The sequence below is a fragment of the Pan troglodytes genome, chromosome 13 (genome assembly GCF_028858775.2).
Source record: "Pan troglodytes isolate AG18354 chromosome 13, NHGRI_mPanTro3-v2.0_pri, whole genome shotgun sequence".
NCBI lineage: Eukaryota > Metazoa > Chordata > Mammalia > Primates > Hominidae > Pan > Pan troglodytes.
The window spans coordinates 90,425,340-90,450,878 of record NC_072411.2 but is presented as its reverse complement, the minus strand read 5'-3'; the positions used below and the strand labels follow the sequence as shown (position 1 = coordinate 90,450,878).

Below are 25,539 nucleotides of genomic sequence, written 5' to 3'. Positions count from 1 at the left end.
GCTTAATTCCCTCCAGTGGCACTCCACTACATTTAGGATAATGTCAAATCCCTTACATGTTTCCTTACCATCTGTTACACTAGCCTCGTCACCATCATCTCTCCTCTCCACCTCTTACCCAGACCCTGCTAGGAACACCAACAGAACAATGTACCCCACTATGGTAGTTCAATAGTGCCCCACAAAAGTTCATGTTCACCCAGAACCTCTGAGTGTGACCTTGTTTGGAAATATGGTCTTTGTAGATGCAATCAGTTCAGAATCTTAAGATAAAATTATTCTGGATTTAGGATGGGCCCTAAATACAATGACTAATATGTTTATAAGAAGAGGAGAGAATATAGAGAAACACAGGGAAGAAGGTCATGTCAAGATGGAAGCAGAGATTGGAGTTATGTTGCCTAAAATCAAGCAATACAAGGAGCCACTAGAAGCTGGAAAAAAAAGAAGGATCCTCCCCTAGAGCCTTTGGAGGGACAGTGACCCCTGGTACCTAGGTTTTGAGCTTCTATCCTCCATAACTGTTATACAATGAATTTTTGTTGTTTTAAGCCACTCTGTTTATAGTTCTATGCCTCCTATCTTAGACTTATTGCAATATATTAGTGGTTTTATTTCTATTTCACTAGACTATAAACTCCATAAAAGCAAGGAATAACTCCATTGTTTATAATGTTATGCTCATTGTCAAGGATAGCAATTGACATGTGATAGGCAATTAGTAAATACAAGTATGTACACAAGAAAGAACAAATGAATTTTTCAAGATAGTAGATACCTATTGAGAACTAAGCAACATTATTATTTCACCTATACTCATTTTACTGGCAAAATCTTTATTATATGACATTTTATTGTTATTACAGTTTGATGGCTTTTTTTTTTTTTTTAAATTTCTTGTAGGGACAGGGGTCTATGTTGCCCAGGCTGGTCTCAAAGTTCTGGCCTCAAGCAATCCTCCCATCTCAGACTCCAAAAGTGCTGGGATTACAGATATAAGCCACTGCACCTGGACAGTTTGATGGCTTTAAATAACACTTATGAAAAAGAGTTTTAGGAGGTATCTATTGTTTTTATTTGCCCCCATATTTGCCCTCCGTCTTGGTTCCAGAACTTTAAAGTTGCCTTTGGGACCTACTCTCTCCTAGTACAGGCAGTCTTTTGAGAACTGTTAATCAGTTGCCGTGGTTCCTGGCAGGGGGCAAATGACTCAAACTCAGCCATTCTGACTCCCTTTGTGAGTGTGAGAGGAAGAACATTAAAAAATACTATTGGTCCATATTTAGCTCCACAGAAGTACCCACTGCTGTTTCTCTCCACTTCCTGATCTCTAGATGCCTAGAACAGTCTGGCTCCTGTCTTTTCTGAGAACTGTTTCATCGGATTACCCTCAAATTTTATGTGCTAAGTTATATCCTTTCAGCAAAATGCATTTTTTGTTTAAACAGACAGAACTAGTTTCTGTTACTTGTGATCTAAGAATAAGAGACTCTTCAAATGTAGATGTGATTAGTACATAGCACAGATTGCTTGTATAAATAGGTGTTGTTTCACAGACGGTTGCCTGATCAAAAAGTTTCTAGTTTAGATTGTCAGGCTACCTAACTGATAAACTATGCAATTTGAAATTCATGATTTGCCAATTTCCTTCTCTAAGATAGCCACTTCCATTTTTTCATGCATTGTAGATATTAATGCAAATCCTACTCTTCTCCCTCCTTTAGCTCAATCTTTACACACAAAAATTATTCTCATGAAAATATTTTTTATTTTTCACCAAACTAAATTTTCTCAATATAAATCATGCTGTAAAAGCAAATTAAGCCATTTTATAAAGAATGTGACCTCTAAGAAAGTCAAGGCTTCAGTGTAATAAGTGATACATCATAGCATGAATAACTAGTTTAGACTAAAAAAGGCCTACAGTTTATCACTTTGCAACACAGAGAACAACATATTGATGAAAAACCACTTTTCTAGGTTTCATCATTTTATTCAAATAGTAATTAATTTATAAAGGGATTATTAATTATAATTACATACTACATAAATATACATAACTCTTTCTCTTTAAACCTCTCCATTAAATAAAAAACAATGTTAACATTTATAGGTGAAGATTAATTTGAATATCATTATTAACACAGATGTATTACATATATAGATGTACTAAATAGACACTCTAAAAAGTCAGTGAAAGTAAAATCACTTTCTTCAATTTCTTCAATAACTTTATTTTGTGTTTTTGGTGTCTGCCATAACAAATTACCACTGTTAACAGTGGATGGCTTAAAAGAACAGAAATTTATTCTCTCACAGTTCGGGAAGCCAGAACTCTGAAATCAAGGTGTTGGAAACGTAGCACTTTCTCCCCGGGCTGTAGTAGAAATTTTGTTCCTTGCTTCTTTTGGCTTCTGGTGACTCCTCCTTGGCTTGTGTCTGTATCACATCAGTCCCTGACTCTGTCTCTACATGGTCTTCTCCTCTGTGTGTATCTTTTAAACACACATGTCTTTGGACTTACAGTTCATCCAGTTAATCCTGGATGATGTCATCTAAAGATCCTAAATTATACCTGCATAGACTCTTTTTCCAAGTAATGCCACATTCACAAGTATTGGAGGTTAAGATTTGAACATATCTTTTTGGAAGCCAACATTCAACTCACTACAGATGGGATGACATTTCCTAGATTTGGTTATAAAAGAACGTAGCTTCCATCATGGGTGATCACTTTTTCTTCTTTGGATTGATTGTTCACGAGGAAGACAGCTTCCATATCATAAGGCAGCTCTGTGGAGGCTGAATCTGGAAGTGGCCTCTTCAGCCCCAGTTGGGCTGTGAATGACTGCAGTTGTAGCCGACAGCTTGACTGCAACATCATGAGAGACCTAGAGCCAGAGGTACCAGCTAAGCTGTGCCCACATTCCTGGTCCACAGGAACTGTGAGATAATTCATAAACACTGTATTAAGCTGGTAAGACTAAGTTAGTCAGTGATAATGAAGATAATTAAACAATGGGCATAGATTCAATTTTTCATATCAGCAACATTTATGAAGTATCTTCTATGAAAAAAATTGCAGTGAGTTTTATTTAGATTTAAATTTATATCTGTAATTATAAATAATGACCCAGTCCTCAAGAATCTTATCATCTCAGGGTATAGTAGACAAGCCCACACTATGTGTTATATGATAAAGAAATGTACATGGTGTTAAGGTACACAGCACATAGAAGGATCTGGTCCAGATTCCAAAAGTTAGGAATGATATTTTAGAGAAGGTAGATTCTGAACTTGTAAAAAACGTACCTACTCATAGTTATGTATTAAGAAATTCATTTTTCTACAAGATGGCAGACTGGAGGCACTGTTATCATGCCTCACTCACTTGGAAAGACAAAAGAGTACGTAGATAATCACACCGTGAATTTTCTTACAAGAAGCAAGGTAGAAACTTAACAAGAAAACTGAAAGAAATCACAGATGCTTTGAAAGAGGTGGTAGGCTACAGCCTGCATCTTCTAAGCCAGGCAGAAAACCAAGTCCTCCGAATGTGGGAGTGGGATAAACTGCCTTCAGGGTATACACTCCTACTGCAGAACCTGGCAATCCAGGCTACAGGGGAAGGCCTTACCCTAACCAGTGCTGAGACTAATTTAGGGAGCCGTGGGCAATATAAAAGTGGGAGCAGCAGCAGGAAGAGACGTGTGCATTCCCAGTCTCCAGCACGGATGGAGGGAAACCATTCCTCATCCTACTTCACAGGAAATTTCGTGGAAGCCTGCCAGCTAACTCAGGTGACTGTGGCAGGTTGAGAGAAGTTCCCAACTGAAATTTACAATATAATCTCGAGCGGGGACAAATTCCTTTGGCCAGAAATGGGAGGCAAGTGGGAAGTGTCCTGCAGCCATGAATACAGGAGCTGGACGTCCCAGCTTTGCCGGCAGACTGGGACGGCTGTGGCCTGAAAGCCATGGTTGCTGTCTCCACCAGGCAGGCTTATGGCCTCGGGCAGTTTTAAGTTCTGAATGCAAACTACCTGGAACTTAGCTTGCTGCTGCTAGTGGAACACTGCAGATGTGAGACCTGCTTTAGCCAGTGTGGGGAGCTGAGTGGAACATACTGTCACCTGTTACTCCCCACTCCGCATATGGACTCTTCTGTACAGCTGAGGCAGCTGTGCTCCTCTCTGAAACTTTACTCCAGTAGCCAAAGAACCGCCCCTGGACCCTCACAGGAGCCCTTGTTTGTCCCACATGTGGGGAACCACAGCTCGGATCTTTCCCACCCAGCCCCCACCTGGCTTTGCCCCTCCGCTGTTTTGGTAGCTTAACATGAAAGACAGAAATTTTGGCAGCTCTATGACCCCACCAATTGCCTAAGAAACCAGAGTACTTCCCCTGGGTAGCATAAAAAGAGCACAAATCCCACCACTTCTACAGCATCCAGCACTCTTCTGCAAGCGCCACCTCCTGGCTGGAGGCCAACTGACAAGTCCATTATAGCATCTGCAGGCAGAATAACACAGCACCAAGGATGGAAAAACTTGTGTCTGACCTCAGCTGTCACTGTTGCCTGCAACACCCTGGCTAATCACGAGGTCCTGAGTCTGTCCACGTGACCAGTTCATTACTACTACAACTGGCATTTGAGAAAGCCAACACACTAAGGCTATTTATAATCAATAAATCTCACAGAGGCTATGTTACACCCCTGCTACCCCCACCAGAGCTGGCACTAGTACCTGCTTCTGGAAGACCTCAGAATAGGTCACAACACTGGATCCCTTGAAAATATCCCCACCACCAACCTAGAGTGTGGCAGCCCCATTGGGTGGCTAGACTCAGAGGAGCAGCAGCATTCACAATAGTCTTGTCTTTAGAGATACTACTTCTAGCAGAATGAGGAGTGCACTATATCAAGGGAACACCTCATGGGACAAAAAAATCTGGATGGCAGAACTTGAATCCCAGAACTTTCTGCTTTTGGGAAGCTCCTTTCAGCAAAGGCACAAATGTACTGCCAGGCTCAGTGGGGAAAGTCTGAAGCTCCACGCCAACAGTCAGGCAGCCCTGGTGTTCATGAAGGGTCTTGGAGAAGAGGACTTGTTTTGCCCCTTGTCCAGCACTGCAGACCCAGCTGGGGCTTCTTCCATGGGAGGTCAGTATGAGTACACCAAAGGACAGCCTTTCTGGAACAATTCAAGGGGATTATATCCCCACAGGTGGAGTGCACGCCAGGTTCGTGCTTGCACAAGTGTTAGAATTCCACTCTACTTGGAATATGCACATTTGTGCAGATGAAAACTTGTGCTGGTCTGATCTGAATAGCCAAAATACTGAGTCAGTAGTGTAACTAGGAGGTGGACTGCTTTCCTGCTGGCCTGACAGGGGAGTTCAGGTGCCTCCGACTGTTCCCCCTGATAAGACCTCAGTGTGTTGCACTGAGAGTTTCTCCACCTGCCTCTGTCAAGGCTGGGACCTCTGTCCACTACTGGATATTGCATTTATCCACCTGCTTTAGCCACACCCAGTTTCTACCCAGGGAAACCTTCTCTACCGGCCTGAAGCTGGAACTATTCAACACAGTAAATAAAATACTGTGGAAAAAATAAATACATAAAAATGTTCACAGCACAGGGGAATGAGATAAGCTTCAAGAGGCCTTTGCCATTCCAACCCCATAGGAGAGAGTGAACTTCTTCACACATCAAGCACACTGCAACAACCAGCATTTGAGAAAGCCATCATACAAACACCCTCTATAACCAAGGAACTCACACAGAGACTTCCCCCCTGGAAGCACCAAGAGCTGCATTAGGTTACCATAAACTATAAACATTAAAGTCACATCCTTAATGGAGACAAAAAGAATTTTTTTTAAAAAGTCAAATCAAAAACAAATTAAAGAATAACAGAAGAAATAATCTGCCCAAATGAGAACAAACCAGAAAAATAATTCTGGCAATATGACAAAACAGGATTCTATAATACCCCCAACTATAAAAATCACAGTAGCTCTCCAGAAATGGGTCCAAACCAAGATGAAATTTTTGAAATACCAAATAAAAAATTCAAAATGTTGATAATTAAGTTACTCAAGGAGATACAAGAGAAAGGTGAAAACTAACTTAATTTTTTTTTAAATTCAGGATATGAATGAAAATTTTTCTAAAGAGAAAGATATTTTGAAGAAAACCCAACCTGAAAGTCTGGAAATGAAAGACACATTTAGGGAAGTACAAAATGCAGAGGAAAGTTTTAATAATAGACTAAACCAACTAGAAGACAGAATTTCAGAGCTCAAAGACAAAGCTTTTGAATTAACCCAATCAGACAAAAATAAAGAAAAAATAAACAGAAGAAATGAATAATGTCTGTAAGAAATATGGGATTACATAAAATGATCAAACCTAAGAATAACTGGTGTTCCTAAGGGAGAAGAGAAAGCAAAAAGCTTGGAAAACTTATTTTGAGTGAATAATTGAAAAAAACTTTCCTGGCCTTGCTAGAGATTTAGATATCTAAATATAAGAAGATCAAAGAACTCCTGGGAGATTTATTGCAAAAAGGACATGACCAAGGCATACACTTATCAGGCTATCTAAAGCCAATGTTTAAAAAAAGAATTCTAAGAGCAGTGAGACAAAAGCATCAGGTAACTTATAAAGGAAAGCCTGTCAAACTGACAGCAGACTTCTCAGCAAAAACCTTACCAGGCAGGAGGGACTGGTGTCCTATCTATACCTCCTTAAACAGAATAACTGTCAGCCAATAATTTTGTAACCAGTAAAACTAAATTTCATAAATTATGAACCAGAGCTGCCCTACAAGAAATGCTAAAAGGGTTTCTAAATCTTAAAAGAGAAGGTGAATATGCACCAAAACAGAATCTCTTGAAAGCATAAAACTCAAGGTGCTTAAAAAACAATAACAAAGAAGAAAACAAAGTATCTAGGTAACGATCAACATAATAACTGGAACGGTACTTCACGTCTCAATATTAACATTGAACATAAATGGCCTTAATGTTCCACTTAAAAGACACAAGGTAGAATGAATAAAAAATCACAAACCAAATATCTGCTGTTTTCAAGAGACTCACCTAACACATAAAGATTCATATAAACTCAGGGTAAAAGGGTGGATAAAGACATTTTATGCAAATGGGAACCAAAATCAAGCAGGAGTAGTTATTCTTACATCAGATAAACATACTTTAAAGCAGAAAGAATAAAAAAAGAAGGTCATTACATAATAATAAAAAAATCAGTCTAGCAAAAAGATATTACAATCTTAAATTTATATGCATCTAACTCTAGAGATCCCAGATTTTAAAAATACTTACTACTAAACCTAAGAAATGAGATGGGTAGCAACATAGTAATCGCGGGGGGACTTCAATGTGGCACTGACAGCACTAGATAAATCATCAAGACAGAAAGACAAAAAAAAATGGACTTAAGCTATACTCTAGAACAAACTGACCTAACAGATATTTACAGAACATTCTATCCAAAAAACACAGAATATAGTCTTCTCATCAGCTCATGAAACATTCTCCAAGATAAACCATATGGTAGGCCACAGAACAAGTCTCAATAAATTTAAAATAATCACAATCATATCAACTTCTCAGATCACAGGAGAATAAAGCTAGAAATCACCTTTAAAAGGAGCTCTCAAAATTATACAAATACATGGAAATTAAACAATCTGCTCCTGAATGATTTTTGAGTTAATAAAAAAATCAAGATGGAAATTTCAAAAATCTTTGAAATGAAGCATAATAGCGACATAAGTTACAAAATCTCTGAAGCAAAAGCAATGCTAAAAGCAAAATTTATATTGCTAAATGCCTATATCAAAAATCTGAAAGATCACAAATTGACAACCTAATGTCACACCTCAAGGAAATAGAGAAACAAGAACAAACCAAACTCAAAACTAGCAGAAGATAAGGAATAATGAGGATCAGAGCAGAACTAAATGAAATTTAAGAAAACAATACAAATGATAAATGAAACAAAAAGCTGGTTCTCTGAAAAGATAAACAAACTTGATAGACCATTAGCTAGATTAACAAAGAAGAGAAACATTTCAAATAAGCTAAATTAAAAATGAAAATGGGACATTATAACCAACAACACTGAAATACAAAAGATCATTTGAGACTACTATGAACACCTCTATGCACACAAACTAGGAAGTCTAGAGAAAATGGACAAATTCCTGAAAACATACAACTCTTCTAGATTAAATCAAGAAGAAATAAAAACCCTGAACAAACCAATAAAAAGCAGTGAAATTGAATTCATAACAAACAAAAACTGCCAACAATAAAAGCCCAGGGCCAGGTGCATTCACAGCTGAATTCTATCAGACATTCAAAAAACAATTGATACCAATCATAGTGAAAAGATTGAGAAAGAGGTAATCCTCCCTAACTCATTATATGAAGCCAGTATCACCCTGATACCAAAGTGAGGAAAGGACATAATAAAACAAGAAAACAATAGACCAGTATCCCTGATGAACATAGATGCAAAAATCCTCAATAGAATATTAGCTAACCAAATGCAACAGCACATCAAAAAAATAATACAGCATGATCTAGTGGGTTTTTTCCCAGTGAAGCAGGAATGGTTTAACATACACAAGTCAATAATGCAACACATCACCTAAAGAGAATTAAAAACAAAAACCATATGAACATCTCAATAGATACAGAAAAAGCATTCAGTAAAGTCCAGTTTTCCTTTATGGTAAAAACCCTCAAAAAACTAGGCATAGAAGGTACATACCTCAAAATAATAAAAGCCATATAACACAAACTCACAGCCAAATCATACTGAATGGGGAAGAGTTTAAAGCATTTCCCATGAGAACCTCAATGAGAAAAGGATGCCCATTTTCAGCACTTCTATTCAATATAGTACTGGAAGTCCTAACCAGAGCAATAAGGCAAGATAAACAAATAATGGGCAACCAAATTGGAAAACAGGAAGTCAAACCATCACTATTCACTGATGATGTAATTGTATACATAGAAAACCATGAAGACTCCTCCAAAAGACTCCTAGATTTGATAAACAAATTCAGTAAAGTCTCAGGTTACAAAATCAGTTTACACAAATCAGTAGCACTGCTATATGCCAACAACAACCACATTGAGAATCAAATCAAGAACTCAGTCTCTTTTACAATAGCTGCAAAAATTAAAATAAAATACCTAGGAATATACTTAACCAAGGATGTGAAAGATCTCTACAAAGAGAACTAAAAAGCACTGCTGAAAGAAATCATACATGACCCCAACAAATGGAAACACATTCCATGCTCATGGATTGGAAGAATAAATAATGTGAAAATGACCATACTGTCCAAGGCAATTTACAGATTCAATGCAATTCCATCAAAATAGCAACATCATTTTCACAGAATTAGAAAAAAAATCCTAAAATTCATATGAAATGAAAAAAAGGGCTCAAACAGCCAAAGCAATCCTAAGCAAAAGAACAAATCTAGAGGCATTACATTTTCAATTATATTATATGTTTACAGTTACCAAAACAGCATGGTACTGGCATAAAAGTAAACACATAGACCAATGGACCATAATAGAGAAGACAGAAATAGAGTCAAATACTTATAACCAACTGATCTTTGACAAAGCATATATAAACATAACTTGGGGAAAGGACACCCTACTTAATAAATGGTTCTGGGAAAACTGGATAGCTACATGTAGAAGAGTGAAACTGGATCCCTATCTCTCATCTTATTTTAAAAAAACAACTCAAGATGGGTCAAATCCTTAAATCTAAGACCTGAAACCATAAAAAACCTAGAAGATAACCTAGGAAAAACTCTTCTGAACATTAGCCTAGGCAAAGAATTTATGACTAAGACCACAAAAGCAAATGCAACAAAAACAAATATAAATAAATGGGACCTAATTAAACTAAGAATCTTCCATACAGCAAAAGAAATAATGAACAGAATAAACAGACAACACATAGAATGGGAGAAAATATTTGCAAACTATGCATCTGACAATGGACAAATATCCAAAATCCACAAGGTACTTAAATAAATCAGCAAGAAAAAAACAAATAATCCCATCTAAAAGTGGACAAATGACATAGATATTTCTCAAAAGCAGATAAACAAATACCCAACAAACATTTGAAAAAATGCTCAACATCACTAATCATCAGGACGATGCCAATTAAAACCACAATGAGATGCCCTGCAAGAATAAGCTATTATTAAAAAGTCAAAAGACAATAATAGATTTGGCGTGGAAGTGGCGAAAACAGAGCACATACACTGCTGATGGGAATGTAAATCAGTACAATATCTATGGAATACAGCATGAACATTTCTTAAGGAACTAAAAGTAGATCTAACATTTGATCCAGCCATTCCACTACTGGGTATCTACCCAAAGTAGAAGAAGTCATAACAAAAAGACACCTGCATGCGTATGTTTTTTGCAGCACAATTCACAAAGGCAAAGATGTGGAACCAACTTAAGTGCCCATGGACCAATGAGTAAAGAAAACGTGCTATATGTACACCATGAAATGCTACTCAGCCATTTAAAAAAAAAAAGGATGAAATAATGTCTTTTGCAGCAACTTGGATGGAGCTCAAGGCCATTATTCCAAGTGAAATAACTCAGGAATAAAAGAAACAAATCCCACATGTTCTCACTTAGCTAAGCTATGGGTATGCAAAGGCATACAGAGTGGTATAAGAGACTTTGGAGACTCTGGATAGCTACATCCAGAATGGGGAGGGTGGGAACTGGGTGAGGAATAAAAAACTACATATTGGGTACAATGCACACTACTCAGGTGACAAGTGTGCAAAAATCTCAGACTTCACCACTGTACAATTTATCCATGTAACTAAAAACTGCTGATACCCCAAGACCTACTGAAATTTTTTTAAAGAATTAATTCCCTTTATTTTTTAACAATTTAATATATAAGGTACCTCTAAAAGGTAAGGACACTTTTCCTATCCATTACACTAAGACTCATAATACATTTATCTCAGCTTTTAGAGAAAGAACATATATCCATTTTTGTGACTGCTGGAAAGTGTAAGGCTAAATTATATACATTGTGGTAATGAATGAAATCAGGTCTTTTATTTATATTTTTGTTTTGTTTGGTGTAAATTATATTTACTCTATTATACTTTTATTTTTAAAGGATGGAAATAATTTTTAGTAATAAATAAATGAATCCTTAATTAATCCTCAATAATATTCCTCAATTCTCAACAAGGAATTGCAATGAAATTTTAAAATGTTATGAGTGCTCTAGCAAAGGTTTCAACACAGGAAAGTGAAGCAGGAGAGAAAATTCTTCAGTGTTCAAAGCCAAACAAATTTTACCAACAATAACAAAACCCACTTTTACTCTGTTTTCCCCATTTCTGTGCCTGTCATCAACATGCCCCTCTTGCCTAAACAAAAGGCCTGTTTCTTTAACCCCCGCTTAACTGCTTCTACTACTACCAAGTCTCATCTAACCACACTTTCTTTTTTACTTACATTTTTTTCGCCCTAGACAAAGCTTCTATTGTTTCTTCCTGAATTATTTAAAAATTTAGAAACATTGCCTCTTGGGCAACCTTGATCAGACTTAATGTTTTTGGGGAAACCTAGGCTACTGGTAACTCAGTATCTGCATGCCAACATAATTATTACTCACTAGTCTTTACTTAAACATGATTCTCTTGTGCTTTCATGGTGTATTCTATTCATTTGTTTGTCATACAGGTACATCTGCTACATTATAAACTCCTCAAGGGTAGAGATTATGTCTTCATCGTTTTATTTTCCTACAGTTCCTAGCTTAGTGCCTGGCAAGTAGCAAGGGTTCAGCAAATAGTGATCAAAATGTAAGGAAAAGCCTGCAAACTAATCTGCCTTCCTTTGAGCTGCTCTCTCTTCATTAGTCTAACACACATATCACTTTTAAATTAAACTTCTTTTTGTTTTTTTTTTTTAGATTTTTTGAGACAGAGTTTTGGTCTGTCACCCAGGCTGGAGGGCAGAGGTGTGATCACGTCTCACTGCGACCTTCACCTCCTGGGCTCAAGTGATCCTCCCACTTCAGCCTCTCGAGGAGCTGGGACTACAAGTATACACCATCCTGTCTGGCTAAGTTTTTCTACTTTTTTTTTTTTTTTTTTTTTTTTTGGTAGAGATGGGCTCTCACTATGTTTTCCAGGATGGTCTTGAACTCCTGTCCTCAAGCGATCCACCTGCCTCAGTCTCCCAAAGTGCTGGAATTACAGGCATGAACCAATGCAGTTGGCCTAGATTAAACTTCTTAAAGGGATAGACTGGATTAAGAAAATGTGGCTTTGTAGGGACATGGATGAAATTGGAAATCATCATTCTCAGTAAACTATCGCAAGGACAAAAAAAACAAACACCGCATGTTCTCACTCATAGATGGGAATTGAACAATGAGAACACATGGACACAGGAAGGGGAACATCACACTCTGGGGACTGTTGTGGGGTGGGGGGAGGCGGGAGGGATAGCATTAGGAGATATACCTAATGCTAAATGATGAGTTAACGGGTGCAGCACACCAGCATGGCACATGTATACATATGTAACTAACCTGCACATCGTGCACATGTACCCTAAAACTTAAAGTATAATAATAATAAAAAAATTTAAAAAAAAAAAAACTTCTTAAAGGATAGCATGGTTCATCTGGCTCCCCTGCAATTGTTCCTCTCCATATAATGAGACACAAATGCCTAGTTATAAGAATCCAAATCACAGAACACATTTCCAACTACTCTGCTATATCTAATCTCTCTTTCCAATTTCCTGAACATCCCATCCCTATGGTTTGCCAGCCCAGTACCTTTGCTCCAAGTTGACTCTCCATTTAAATGTTTGCCTGTCAGTGTTCCTCTCTACCTTAAAAAGCACAACTCAAGTGGTCTTTTGTTTGTGAAAGTGTTCCTCAATTCCCAAGCTGAAAGTGTTACCATTACAAACTGCCCTATTATTTTACTTCTTTCTTGTCACTTAATACAGCCTACTTAAACATAAGAAACCAAAACGTATTTCTTATCTTGCCATATTTTATTGAAAGTTAGAGGTGACAAGGAACTATTTATGTGCCTTCCCTTCTCTAATGTTTACCATCCTCACTGCCATTGCTAATCACAGTGCTTGATAAGTATAAGTTTTCAATAAATATTAATTAGATAAATGTATACTTGATATTATTTCTAAATGGTGCATTTTTAAACAATGTGGAAGATTATACATATATAATATACACTTTCCTTTATTTTTTTTTTTTAGATGGAGTCTCACTCTTATTGCCCAGGCTGGAGTGCAGTGGTGCAACCTCGGCTCACTGCAAACTCTGCTTCCTGGGTTCAAGGGGATCTCCTGCCTCAGCCTCTCAAGTAGCTGGGATTACAGGCACTTGCCACCACACCCAGATAATTTTTGTATTTTTAGTAGAGACGGGGTTTCATCATGTTGGCCAGGCTAGTCTTGACCTCCTGACCTCAGTTAATCCACCAACTTGGCCTCCCAAAGTGCAGGATTACAGGCATGAGCCACCACACCCGGCCATATAACATTCACTTTTCTCTAGACTTAGTTATGTAAGGGAATATATTGCTGAATAGATGTGAGAAAGAAATTGCTACTGCCTGCAACCAAAATTTAAAATTTTAATTTAATTTTCATTTTTTTCAACTTAAACTAGGTTTCATTAGGAAAATTATTTGAATGAGAAAACACTAATCAGTGATTCAATATTTTCAAAACTGGCTAATGAAAACTTTAACTTGTTACTACCTTCTACAGGTAAACTCAGCAATAACAATAAAAAGCCTTTAAAAGATCACAGTCATTGAGCCAGTGATACCAATTCTAGTAATGCTACTAATGCAAACCAAGTGATGTACATATCAATTTATCTATAAGAATATTGACTGAATAATAAATACAAAATAAAAATATTTTAAAACATATTATATATTAACAGATATAATAGAAAATACAAAACACTAATTCATATTCTCAAAGAACAGAAGAAAACAAATTTGTTACACAATAATAAAGAAAATCAACAAAGTATATATATAATTGGTATGGTTTGGCTGTATCCCCACCCAAATTTCATCTTGAATTGTAATTCCCACAATTCCCACACGTCATGGGAGAAACCTTGTGGAAGGTGATTGAACCATGGAGGTGGGTCTTTCCTACGCTGTTCTCATGATAGTGAGTGGGTTTAAAACCATCACAAGATCTGATGGTTTTAAAAATGGGAGTTTTCCTACACAAGCCCTCTTCTCTTGTCTGCTGCTGTGTGAGATGTGCCTTTCACCTTCTTCCATGGTTGTGAGGTCTCCCCAGCCACATGGAACTGTAAGTCCATTAAACTGCTTTCTTTTGTAGATTGCCCAGTCTTGGGTATGTCGTCATCAGCAGTGTGAAAACAGACTCATACAGTAAATTGGTACCAGGAGTTGGATGCTGCTGAAAAGATACCTAAAGATGTAGAAGCAACTTAGGAACTGGTTAACAGGCAGAGGCTGAAACAGTTTGGAGGGCTCAGAAGAACACAGGAGAATGTGGGAAAGTTTGGAACTCCCTAAAGACTTGTTGAATGGCTTTGACCAAAATGCTGATAATGATATGGAAAATGACATCCAGGCTGAGGTGGTCTCAGATAGAGATGAGGAACTTGTTGGGAACTGGAGCCAAGGTGACTCTTGTTATGTTTTAGGAAAGAGACTGGCGGCATTTTGCTCCTGCCCTAGAGATTTGTGGAACTTTGAACTTGAGAGAGGTGATTTCGGGTATCTGGAGGAAGGAATGTCTAAGCAGCAAAGCATTCAAGACGTGACTTGGGTGCTGTTAAAGACATTCAGTTTTATAAGGGAAGCAGAGCATACAAGTTCAGAAAATTTGCAGTCTGACAATGCAATAGAAAAGAAAATCCCGTTTTCTGAGGAGAAATTCAAGCTAGCTGCATAAATTTGCATAAGTAACAAGGAGCCAAATGTTAATCATCAAGATAATGGGGAAAAATGTCTCCAGGGCATGCCAGAGGTCTTCATGGCAACCCCGGAGGTTTAAGAGGAAAAAATGATTTCCTGGCCCAGGGTCCCTCTGCTTTATGAAGTCTAGGGACTTGATGGGCCTGCATCCCAGCTGCTCCAGCCATGACTAAAAGTGGCCAAGGTATGGCTTGGTTGTTGCTTCAGAGGGTGCAAGCCCCAAGTCTTGGCAGCTTCCACATGGTATTGAGCCTGTGGATGTCCAGAAGTCAAGAATTGAGGTTTGGGAACCTCCGCCTAGATTTCAGAAGATGTCTGGAAATGTCTGGATGTCCAGGCAGAAGTTTGCTGCAGGAGTAGGGTCCTCATGGAGAACCTCTCCTAGGGCAGTGTGGAAGGCAAATGTGGGGTCAGAGCCCCCACACAGAGTCCCTACTGGGGCACCACCTAGTGGAGCTGTGAGAAGAGGGCCACCATCCTCCAGACCCTAGAATGGTAGATCCAACAACAACTTGCACCCTGCACCTGGAAAAGACTCAGACACTCAATGTCAGCCCATGAAAGCAGCCAGGAGGGCAGCTATACCCTGCAAAGCCACAGAGGCGCAGCTGCCCAAGACCATGGGAACTCACCTCTTACATCAGCGTGATCTGGATGTGAGACATAGCATCAAAGGAGATCATTTTGGAGCTTTAAGATTTGACTGCCCCACTGGATTTTGGACCAGCGTGGGGCCTGTAGCCCCTTTGCATTGGCCAATTTCTCCCATTTGGAATGGCTGTATCTACCCAATTCCTGTACCCTATTTTATCTAGGAAGTAACTAACTTGCTTTTGATTTTACAAGCTCATAGCCAGAAAGGACTTGCCTTGTCTCTAATGAGACTTTGGATTGTGGACTTTTGAGTTGACACTGAAATGAGTTAAGACTTTGGGGGATTGTTGGGAAGGCATGTTTGGTTTTGAAATGTGAGGACATGAGATTTGAGAGGGGCCAGGGATGGAATGATAAGGTTTGGCTGTGTCCCCAACCAAATCTTATCTTGATTTGTACCTCCCACAATTCCCACATGTTGTGGCAGGAACCTGGTGGGAGGTGATTGAATCATGGGGGCGAGTCTTTCCTGTGCTGTTCTCATGATAGTGAGTGGGTCTCACAAAATCTGATGGTTTTAAAAACAGGCGTTTCCCTGCACAAGCTCTCTTCTCTTGCCTGCTGCTGTGTGAGACGTGCCTTTCACCTTCCTCCATGATTATGAGACCTCCCCAGCCATGTAGAACTGTAAGTCCATTAAACGTCTTTCTCTTGTAAATTTCCCAGTCATGAGTATGTCTTTATCAATTGCATGAAAATCAACTAAATATAATACTATCATTGTAACTTTGCTTAAAGGAAAAATCCAACAAAACAAAAATAAAATTATATAGAACAAAATGATGACAGAAGTTATTTTCAGAAAAAAGGCTCATCAGTGCTTTTAATTTTATTTTACTTTTATGAATTTTACTATTTTTTACAACATAAGACTATATTTTTAAACATTCAACACATAATAAAAGCATTTTTATAATTTCAAGTCCTTTTTGGAAATAATGGAAAATGTATAAACAATCATTTATTCTTACCTGGGTATGCTCAAATATAGTTGAAAGAAAATGGACACTTGACTTTATATAGCTTCTATCATACAGTTGCCATCAGAATTCTTCTATCAGTTTCTCTCCTATGTATATCAGATGGAATCATAAATAACTAAAAAGAAAAATATAATTGGACTTAGAATTAATCAATAATTACATTTCTGTTTATTTTAATGTAGAAGTCCAGCATACCCTTTAAAATTTTAATTATGCTTCTTGCAAATGTTCAAGAAAGTTACCAAATAATAGGGAAATAATGATAAAATATGTAAACATTTGGAAAACATTATTACTGATACCTAGGTAATGGAAAATAGCAAGATTTGTAGATGATGTGTTAAATGTTTTAACTCACAGATATGTTACTGTTAAAGCTTGGTGATAGTTCTTTAACAATATATGCCTTTCCCCCTTGAACAAGAAGTAGCCCCAACTATCTCTTCCACATATGATTTATTTGGACTAACCAAGCACATACCCTGTTCATGATGATTAAGAAGGTGAAACTGAATTTTAGAAGGCACTTATTTACTTTCATTTTCATTCTACTTTGACTCTTACGGCAAGGCATTTAGATAGCTTATCCTTCTATTCATAATCATGCTATAACTAGAAGAGATATGTTAATTGGTTAAGACTTTTCTATTTTTATTCCAACAAACAAAACAAAAATTCTTTCTGGGTAGACACAACAGCACAAATTATGTCTTCCTTTAATTATATTATTTCGAATGTACCGCTGACATAAGTTCAAATAGTACCAGAATTCACAGCATAGTATCTTTTGCCAAAACACTAAAAAGACCTGATCTTTTTGAGGGAGGGGGAAGAATGGAGAAACATATCTAAGTCTTGTGCCCTGCTTCCCATCATAACTTTGATACAAACCCCTTGATTCAGACATTGATGATGCCATATCTATATTTTTGACTTTCTTAGATAGATCTCAAATATTATTTTATCCCTTCCTCTGTGTTTCAATCTAAGCCATCTGAATACTTTGAAAGCCATCGTTTTCCAGCTTAGCCACAATATTCTTCAGAAGCCTATTGACCTATTTGTTCAATGTATTTGTTTTCTTCTGTCTCAGCCTCCTGAGTAGCTGGGAATACAACTGTGTGGCATCATGCCCGGCTAATTTTTGTATTTTTAGTAGAGAGGGGGTTTCGCCATGTTGGCCAGACTGGTCTCGAACTCCTGACCTCAGGTGATGTGCCTGCCTTGGCCTCCCAAAGTGCTGGGTGGATTACAGGTGTGAGCTACCGCGCCCAGCTTCTTTTTCATATTCTAACATGACTTTAGAGAGAAAGAAAGGATCTCAGTTTAGGTTGCCCCAGAGGCAAACACTGAGGTGATAATAACTTCAATGCGAGAAGTTTATTTGGGAGATGATCCCAGGAAATATTAGCAGGGATGAAAAGAAAGAGGTGAGACCCGGAGTGGAAGACCTCTTACCAACACAGAGATCATTATCAGGCCTGTAACACTACTGGCAACTGCAGCTTAATCTGGCTGGGGAAAATCAGACATCCACTGTGAAATACACCCCTCAGATATATCTCACTGTAAGAATGAGAGCTAGCATATTTATACACCAATCCTCATTAGTCATTAGCTGAGGGTTGCTCCCAGGGGCATTAATTCCCTGGAACTTTCAGCCTATTTGGTTGGCAAAGTGGTCTCTTGTGGCCAAAGAATCCCTTAGATAGAGAAATGCAGGATAAGCATTAGAAATTTTGCCAGTCTGAACTACAGCACTAAAAGAGAGGTTATAGGCTGATCATTAACAGCATCTACTACAAAAAGCAACAATTTTAAATTTTGAATTAAAATATTAGCACAGTATATTTTAAGGCCATATATTGATATTTTATAATTTTAGTGAAAAATAATGTTTGCTTACTCAGTAACACTATTATTTATTAAATCGTATGTTATTTTCTTAGCATTCACTGGATCTTAGCATGTATGAATGACACAATTCATTTCACCTTGCTGTAAAATGTAAAGGTTGTATCATCACATACTTCCAGCTCTAAAAATAGATGTGTTTATCCTGGACAGGAAATTTCAAGCATGACACATAGTTAAAAGGTAAACTATAAAACCATGTCATAATTTCCACAGTCTTTTATCAGATCATGTTTTTCTTGTTTGTTGGTCTTAAATGAGAGGAGAGAAAAGGAAGAACAAAATTAGTTCTTTTTTAGGATGATATAGTTTTTCCATTTTTCTTTTGACAACTATTGATCTTATGAACAGAAATTAGAGAGAAATAATTTGAGATAAATAATTGTTATCAAAACTATTCAATACATTTCATTCCAAAATTTTATAAAAGAAAATATTTTCCTTAAAATGGTCAATTCAATTTAATCAAGATAAATAATTGTTAATAAAACTCTTCAATTGATCTAATTCCAAAATTTAATAAAAGAAAATATTATCCTTAAAATGGTCAATTCAATTTAACATCCCCGTAGCCTTTATTTTTATCTTACGTTGACTGAAACCCAGTCATACTGCAGGAAATACTTTTCAAACTAGAATATTTTATGCAATGTGACAGAATAAAGAAGAGCACAAAAATACACACATCAAAAAATAAGAACTAACTTATGCCTACTTCTGCCTTTCTTCTTGCAGGAAATGACATATTTTCCAAATGGGATCTATTATTCTATGTCTGATATGATTAGATTTTTCATAGAAAGAGCACTTTGAATATTCTTGCAAAACTCAGACTGGCTTAGGGGCTGCTCTTTTGAACATATTTTTATTTTAAAATATAAAATCCTGATTTCCAATTCAAATGCTTCTTAAAATTTTAGTATGAAAATAATATGCTCAATTTGATACTGTTTTGCCACCATTTATTATATATTTTCACACAATTTGAAGACGTATATGAAATTAAATGAAACCAACTATTTCTTTACTAAAACTTCCTTTATCCCCAACAGTACCATTTAAGAAAAACATTATTAATGCTGCAATATGACAAAACGCTTCAATTTGTTAATGTAACAGGTAAATCTTAAATGTTCTATATGCAATAAACCAAGCAAAACAGACAAGTCAGGCCAAATTGTATTTCTACTTGTCATCATATGAAATACAGACCACCATTATCATGATCTTAAAATATTTTCAAAATCATTATTCTCTTTTTTACCTAAGTCCAATAATTTACCAGTATTTAATCTAATTTGCAAAATGTTTTAGGAGTTTTCCTGGATATTTCTTTCTTATCCTCTATAAGCTCCTAAATTCAAAATATATAAAATAAGATCTTGGCCCTGATTTTCTTTTCTATTTTTTTCTTGTTTGTCCTGTGACTTTAAGTAAGTAAACGTTCAATCCCCACTGATTGCTCACACCTGAAATCTGGCATGATTAATCATTCTTTTTTCCCTTACCACCTACATGTAGTTAAATAAATTCAATTCTGCTTAATACAACAATCTCCAGTTTGTTTTCCCTCCCAGTTTACACTCCCCACCTATCCATCCCTAGCCAGTCGTAATTTCTCTAACAAGTAATTTGGCCACATCACCAATGCACAAAGTACACATGCCTTAGTATGCCTTTAAGACACCTTCTCAAATGTTTTCACCCCATGTTCCAAGCAAAAGGTACAAAGAAGGTGATATTAGGATGATTGTCCTAAGTAGCTTGGAGCAATCACTTCCTATGTATTCTAGTCATCTCACTAAGGAAATGACATGCAAATAGTCATACCTATACCCCTACACTCTAAGGAAAATAAAATTAGAAAAGTAATTTTCTTCATTAAACCAATATTCACTGAACAGCTATTGAATGCCCAATTGTTTAGTTACTAGTGAGAGGAAAATAAGTCTGCATACTCCTTTGCATGCATCAGTGTGATAAGGACTATGTTCATGGCAAGGCTAGGTGCTGCAGAAAAGTCTTCCTCAAAGAGATAAGACTCATTAACCTTCAGTTCACAGAAGCTGTCCAGTGAGGATGGTGGGGAAAGCCACGGATGGCAAAGGAAACACCATAAGCAAGGGCACAGGAATAAGAACAAACACGCCATCTTCAAGGATTGGCTATTAGTTAGAATATTTTATTTTAAAATAGAATATTTATAGGAAACTCTTTTGTATAAAACTTTAGTAATAAGATGAGGCCACATCAGGAAGGCTCCTGACTGCCATGTTATAACATTTGTATTTTACCCTAAAGGTGATGGAAGTATGATTAAACAGGGAAGCAGTACAGTAAGATACGTGTTTTAGATATGTATTTAGGAAGATCATATTGCCAAGGCGGCTCTGAAGAGACATGAAAGGGAGGGGATGAGACAAGCAAATTACTTCTTGGAAATGTGTGTATATTTGTTAGATGCTAATGCAAAATAGACTCAAGGCATTCATATTTATAAGATGTAAAACTGGAAAGATCTTTATAATTTAATTTATATAGGAATAGAACCAGACAAAGATAGCTTTAATCCTGGGTTTTTCTATTCCAGGAAATCAGATAAGACCAAGAATTCATATCACCTTTTATTCTTCCAAATGCATTCTGAGTTCCATACCCTCAGCTTTCAGTATGGTAATGAAAAAAGTGATAGTGGATGAGACATGACAAACTCTTCAGAACACATAAGAATTTTAAATTTATCAATTTAAAATCAAATTCAATCCATGCTTTCCATTGCATGTGCTGTTAAACTTTCTGCAGTGCTTTGAAGCTCTCAAAGGCAGGAAATTTTTCTGATTAGAAAAAGTAGGAGAACAATTATCAAGTCATTCACTCTTTTTGCTGAAATTAGTGGAAAACACAAGTCACTTTCCTTGAAACGTTTGGTTATTATATTTTTCAGTATATATAGTGTGAGTGTGTGTATGAACAAAACACTTAGAAAATTAGAAAATTATAAAGGAAAATAAAAATCATCTATATTAAGATAAACTAAAAGATAATATTTAGACACCTTCTACCCAGTCTTTTTCTAAAACTGAAATTGTACTATACATATGCAATAATTCAGCTATTTCACCCTCCAAACCTCATGTTGAAATGTGATCCCCAATGTTAAACGTGGGACTTAGTGAGAGGTATTTGGGTCATGGGGGCAGATCCCTCATGAATGGCTTGGTGCCATCCTGGTAGTAATGAGTGAGTTCTTGCTCTGTTAGTCCCTTGTAAGAGCTATTTGTTAAAAAGAGCCTGGCACCTCCCTCCCCTCTCTCTTTTGCCTCTTCTCTTGCCATACCATCTCTGCTCATGCAGGCTCCACTTCAATTTCTGCCACGAGTTTAAACAGCCTAAAGTCCTCACCAGAAGCAGATGGTGGCACCATGTGTCGTATATAGCTTGCAGAACCATGAGCCAAATAAACGTCTTTTCTTTATAAATTACCTAGCCTCAGGTATTCCTTTATAGCAATACAAAGACAACGTACAATTTCATTTCCTACCTTTTGTCACCTACAGTGCAATCATATTCTTATATCATTAAATAAGTCTTCAAATAAATACTATTGGCGTAACATGCCACCTTATAATTTTTTTTGCCCATTGTAATGTTCCACATTTAAGATTTTTCCTTTTTTTTTTTTTTTCTATATAGAGACACTGTGATGAGTAGAATTGAAGCAAAGTAGCGTAGTGACTAAAATGACTGTAGCTGGCCTGGAAAGTGTTATAAGCCTGATTCCAAAACTATGTTGCCTTGACAGGATATGCCTTAGTCTCCTCATCCATATAATCTAACACACTGTTGCTTTGAGAAATAAACGATTACAAAGTTTGTGAAACACTTAAAGTATTGAATGATATATTCTATGTATATATTTTATCTGTTATATAAATCACTGCTTAAACATCTGACTATTGAGACAAGGGAGAATGGAAATTACCGGATCAAAGTCTGTATATAATTACAATACTTTGTCTGGAAAATAGGGCAAATTACACTCCCAGAGAAGTGAAAAAGTATGCAAACCTCACCCCAATCTTCCTATACTGTTCATATATATCAGGGTTTTAAAAATTTATTTTAGTTCAATAGGAAAATTGAATTATAATAGGAAAATTGGCTTATATATTGTTTTTGATTTGCATTTCTTTTATGTAGCATTAGCTTTTGCCCAGTTAGCTTTCTGCACAATTTTTTCTTATTGATAAATTTCCTATTCTCGATTTTTATTGTGCCATTTACATAACTAAGAACTAAGGGGAGAAGATAATTTCTAGCTCAATCCCTAATCGAAAGTTTGGGTATTCATTCTTATCTGAGCCAATGAAGTGATAAGCACATTGCTAACCAATTGGTAGGGGTGCAGAATCACTGACTGGCTTAAGACAATCAGGCAGTATTCCTGGAGATACAAATATGGCCAATTCTCCTAAGTCATACAGCTTCCACACGTGATGAAAGGTGAGTTCCACTGAGAAAAATCTTGTCTATTATAAACATAGTGGTAGGTACATTTAGAAATAAATGCTAACTGCATATTAATGTGAACTTAGACATAAATGAGATAATCTATACCCAGCACTAATCATATAGCCCGACACATAAAAACTCAGCAATATACAGTAATTATTATTTCCGTTGGTGTGTTTAAAAGTTCCATATCTTTCACACTGTAAATAAAACCATAGTACATATCTTTGTACATAAATATTTGTTGTGCTCATCTCAAATTCTTTCTTTTTTTTTTTTTTTTGAGATGGAGTCTCGCTCTGTTGCCCAGGATGGAGTGCAGTGGTGCAATCTCGGCTCACCACAACCTCCGCCTCCCAGGTTCAAGCAATTCTCCTGCCTCAGCCTCCCAAGTAGCTGGGACTACAGGCACGTGCCACCACGCCCAGCTAATTTTTGTATTTTTAGTAGAGATGGGGTTTCACTATGTTGGGCAGGCTGGTCTCGAAATCCTGACCTCATGATCTGTCAGCCTCAGCCTCCAAAAGTGCTGGGATTACAGGCATGAGCCACTGCGCCCAGCCCAAATTATTTATTTCTTGTGGCTTCATAAAAGTGAAATTCCTGTCAAAAAGTATTTGATCTTTTTAGTATTTTAATGCACATCATCAGGTTATTTTCTGGAAAGATATGTCAACATAGACTTCCACCAATAGCATATGACAATGCTGAATTTAAACCACACTTCCCAGCAATTATCTTTTTAATCTTTGACAATTTGGCAAATTTTATCCCTTTTTCTAAAATGTGTACTTCTTTAACTGCAAGTGAAGTATAAGTTTATATGTTTATTGAATGCTTATTTTATAACTTTTATTTTCCTTTTGGTGTGCTTTTTAATTTCATGGCATTTCAATGAGGTTTTCTGAGGTTTTCATAAAAACCTTATGGCTTATGGCCTTTGAACGTTTTGTTCTTTTAACTTGGTTGCTCTTCTTACAGGTAACCAACTGTTCACTCAATTCCATCATTAGATTAGGAAAGGTTGCCTTACAGTTTATTTTCCCTTAATGTCATTATTATATATTTTGTCCATAAAATAACATAATGTAAATTGCTAAATCTTACGTTAAGACCTTAGCTATGAATTGATACAAAGGCATTAAAGCAAGTAAGTCATTATCACAGGTGTTTTTAAAAGTGTATTTAATTAATGATTAAAATTGTATTTGTCTAGTGTGTTTTATAGATTTAATTACATTTAATTTTGGGGATTAATCATCTTTGCATTTAGTTTATCATCTAACACTAGGAATACAGTTAAACCTTGAACAACACAGGTTGGACTGCATGGGTCGGTCCACCTCCAGGTAGATTTTTTTTTTAATAAATACACTTGGCCCTCCATACCCACAGGGTTTGCATCTGAAATCAAACTCAAATGGAAAGTACTGGTATTCACAGAATGTAAAACGTGGATATGGAGGGCTGGCTTTTCATATATACGGGTTCCGCATGGCTACTGCAGCCTTACTTGAGTATGCACAGATTTTGGTATCTGCTGGTGGCCCTGGAATCAATCCCCTGAGGATACAGGGGAGTGAACATATCCGTAAAACCCTGCGAATATGGATTTCAGCACCAAGATCAATAGAAACAGAATTTTTTCCAAATATTCCCCATATTTTAAGCCCCTGCCTTCCTTCTTTCATTTAGAAGATGAAATTGTGATTCTCTATTCTTTACTATAGTATTTTAATACATTAGAAATATTCAGATGATTAAAGAAAATATTTATACAACATCTATTCTAAAAGCCACTATTAATTTTTAAGACTACCTGTTACTCCTAAAAGCTGTAAAACTATGTAAATACATTTCAGTATTAATGAAAAGAGAGCAAGTCTTCATTAAGAGTTCTTATTAAGCACTTTTGTAAACAATGGAAGCTGCTGGAATGAAGGAAATCAGGAAACTGTGGTTGATTTCCTAACGAAAAGTTGGGCCAGAAAGCATTCATTAACTTGGATTACATAAAAAGTCATTAGTTTAATTTTTCCAGTCCTGTGGAGTTTAATTTTGTTCATGTTAATATCCATAGAGTGTGCAATATATTTAAAGGCAAATTTTAGTGAGCTATTATTCAGTCTTCCAATTTCCCACAGTTGCAGGATGCAGCGGTCAGGAGCTTTACTAATACTTGTCTCTATTCTACATTAATTGTAGTATCATCATAATTGGATATAATTTCACTCAAATTATACATACACTGTTCGGTAAAATCTGGAATACCTTCTGTACCAATATAATCAAGCACAAAAACATATACAAATTTGTCTGCTGTTAGCCATATAATAATAATTGTTTCACAGATGAGGAAACAGTCTCAGAGATGCAGACATCACCAATATTTTATATGATGA

At 36.6% G+C, this 25,539-nt stretch overlaps 1 protein-coding gene across 26 annotated transcripts in view; it reads right to left on the bottom strand.

Moving 5' to 3' along the window:
* Positions 1-25,539, bottom strand: part of GULP1 (GULP PTB domain containing engulfment adaptor 1) — a 307,556-nt gene that overhangs the window by 198,590 nt on the left and 83,427 nt on the right. For all 26 annotated transcript variants that reach the window (XM_054679975.2, XM_054679980.2, XM_054679989.2 and 23 more), the window contains exon 2: positions 16,700-16,826. The gene's annotated coding sequence lies outside the window, so the exon portion shown is untranslated. The remainder of the gene's footprint in view (positions 1-16,699; positions 16,827-25,539) is intronic.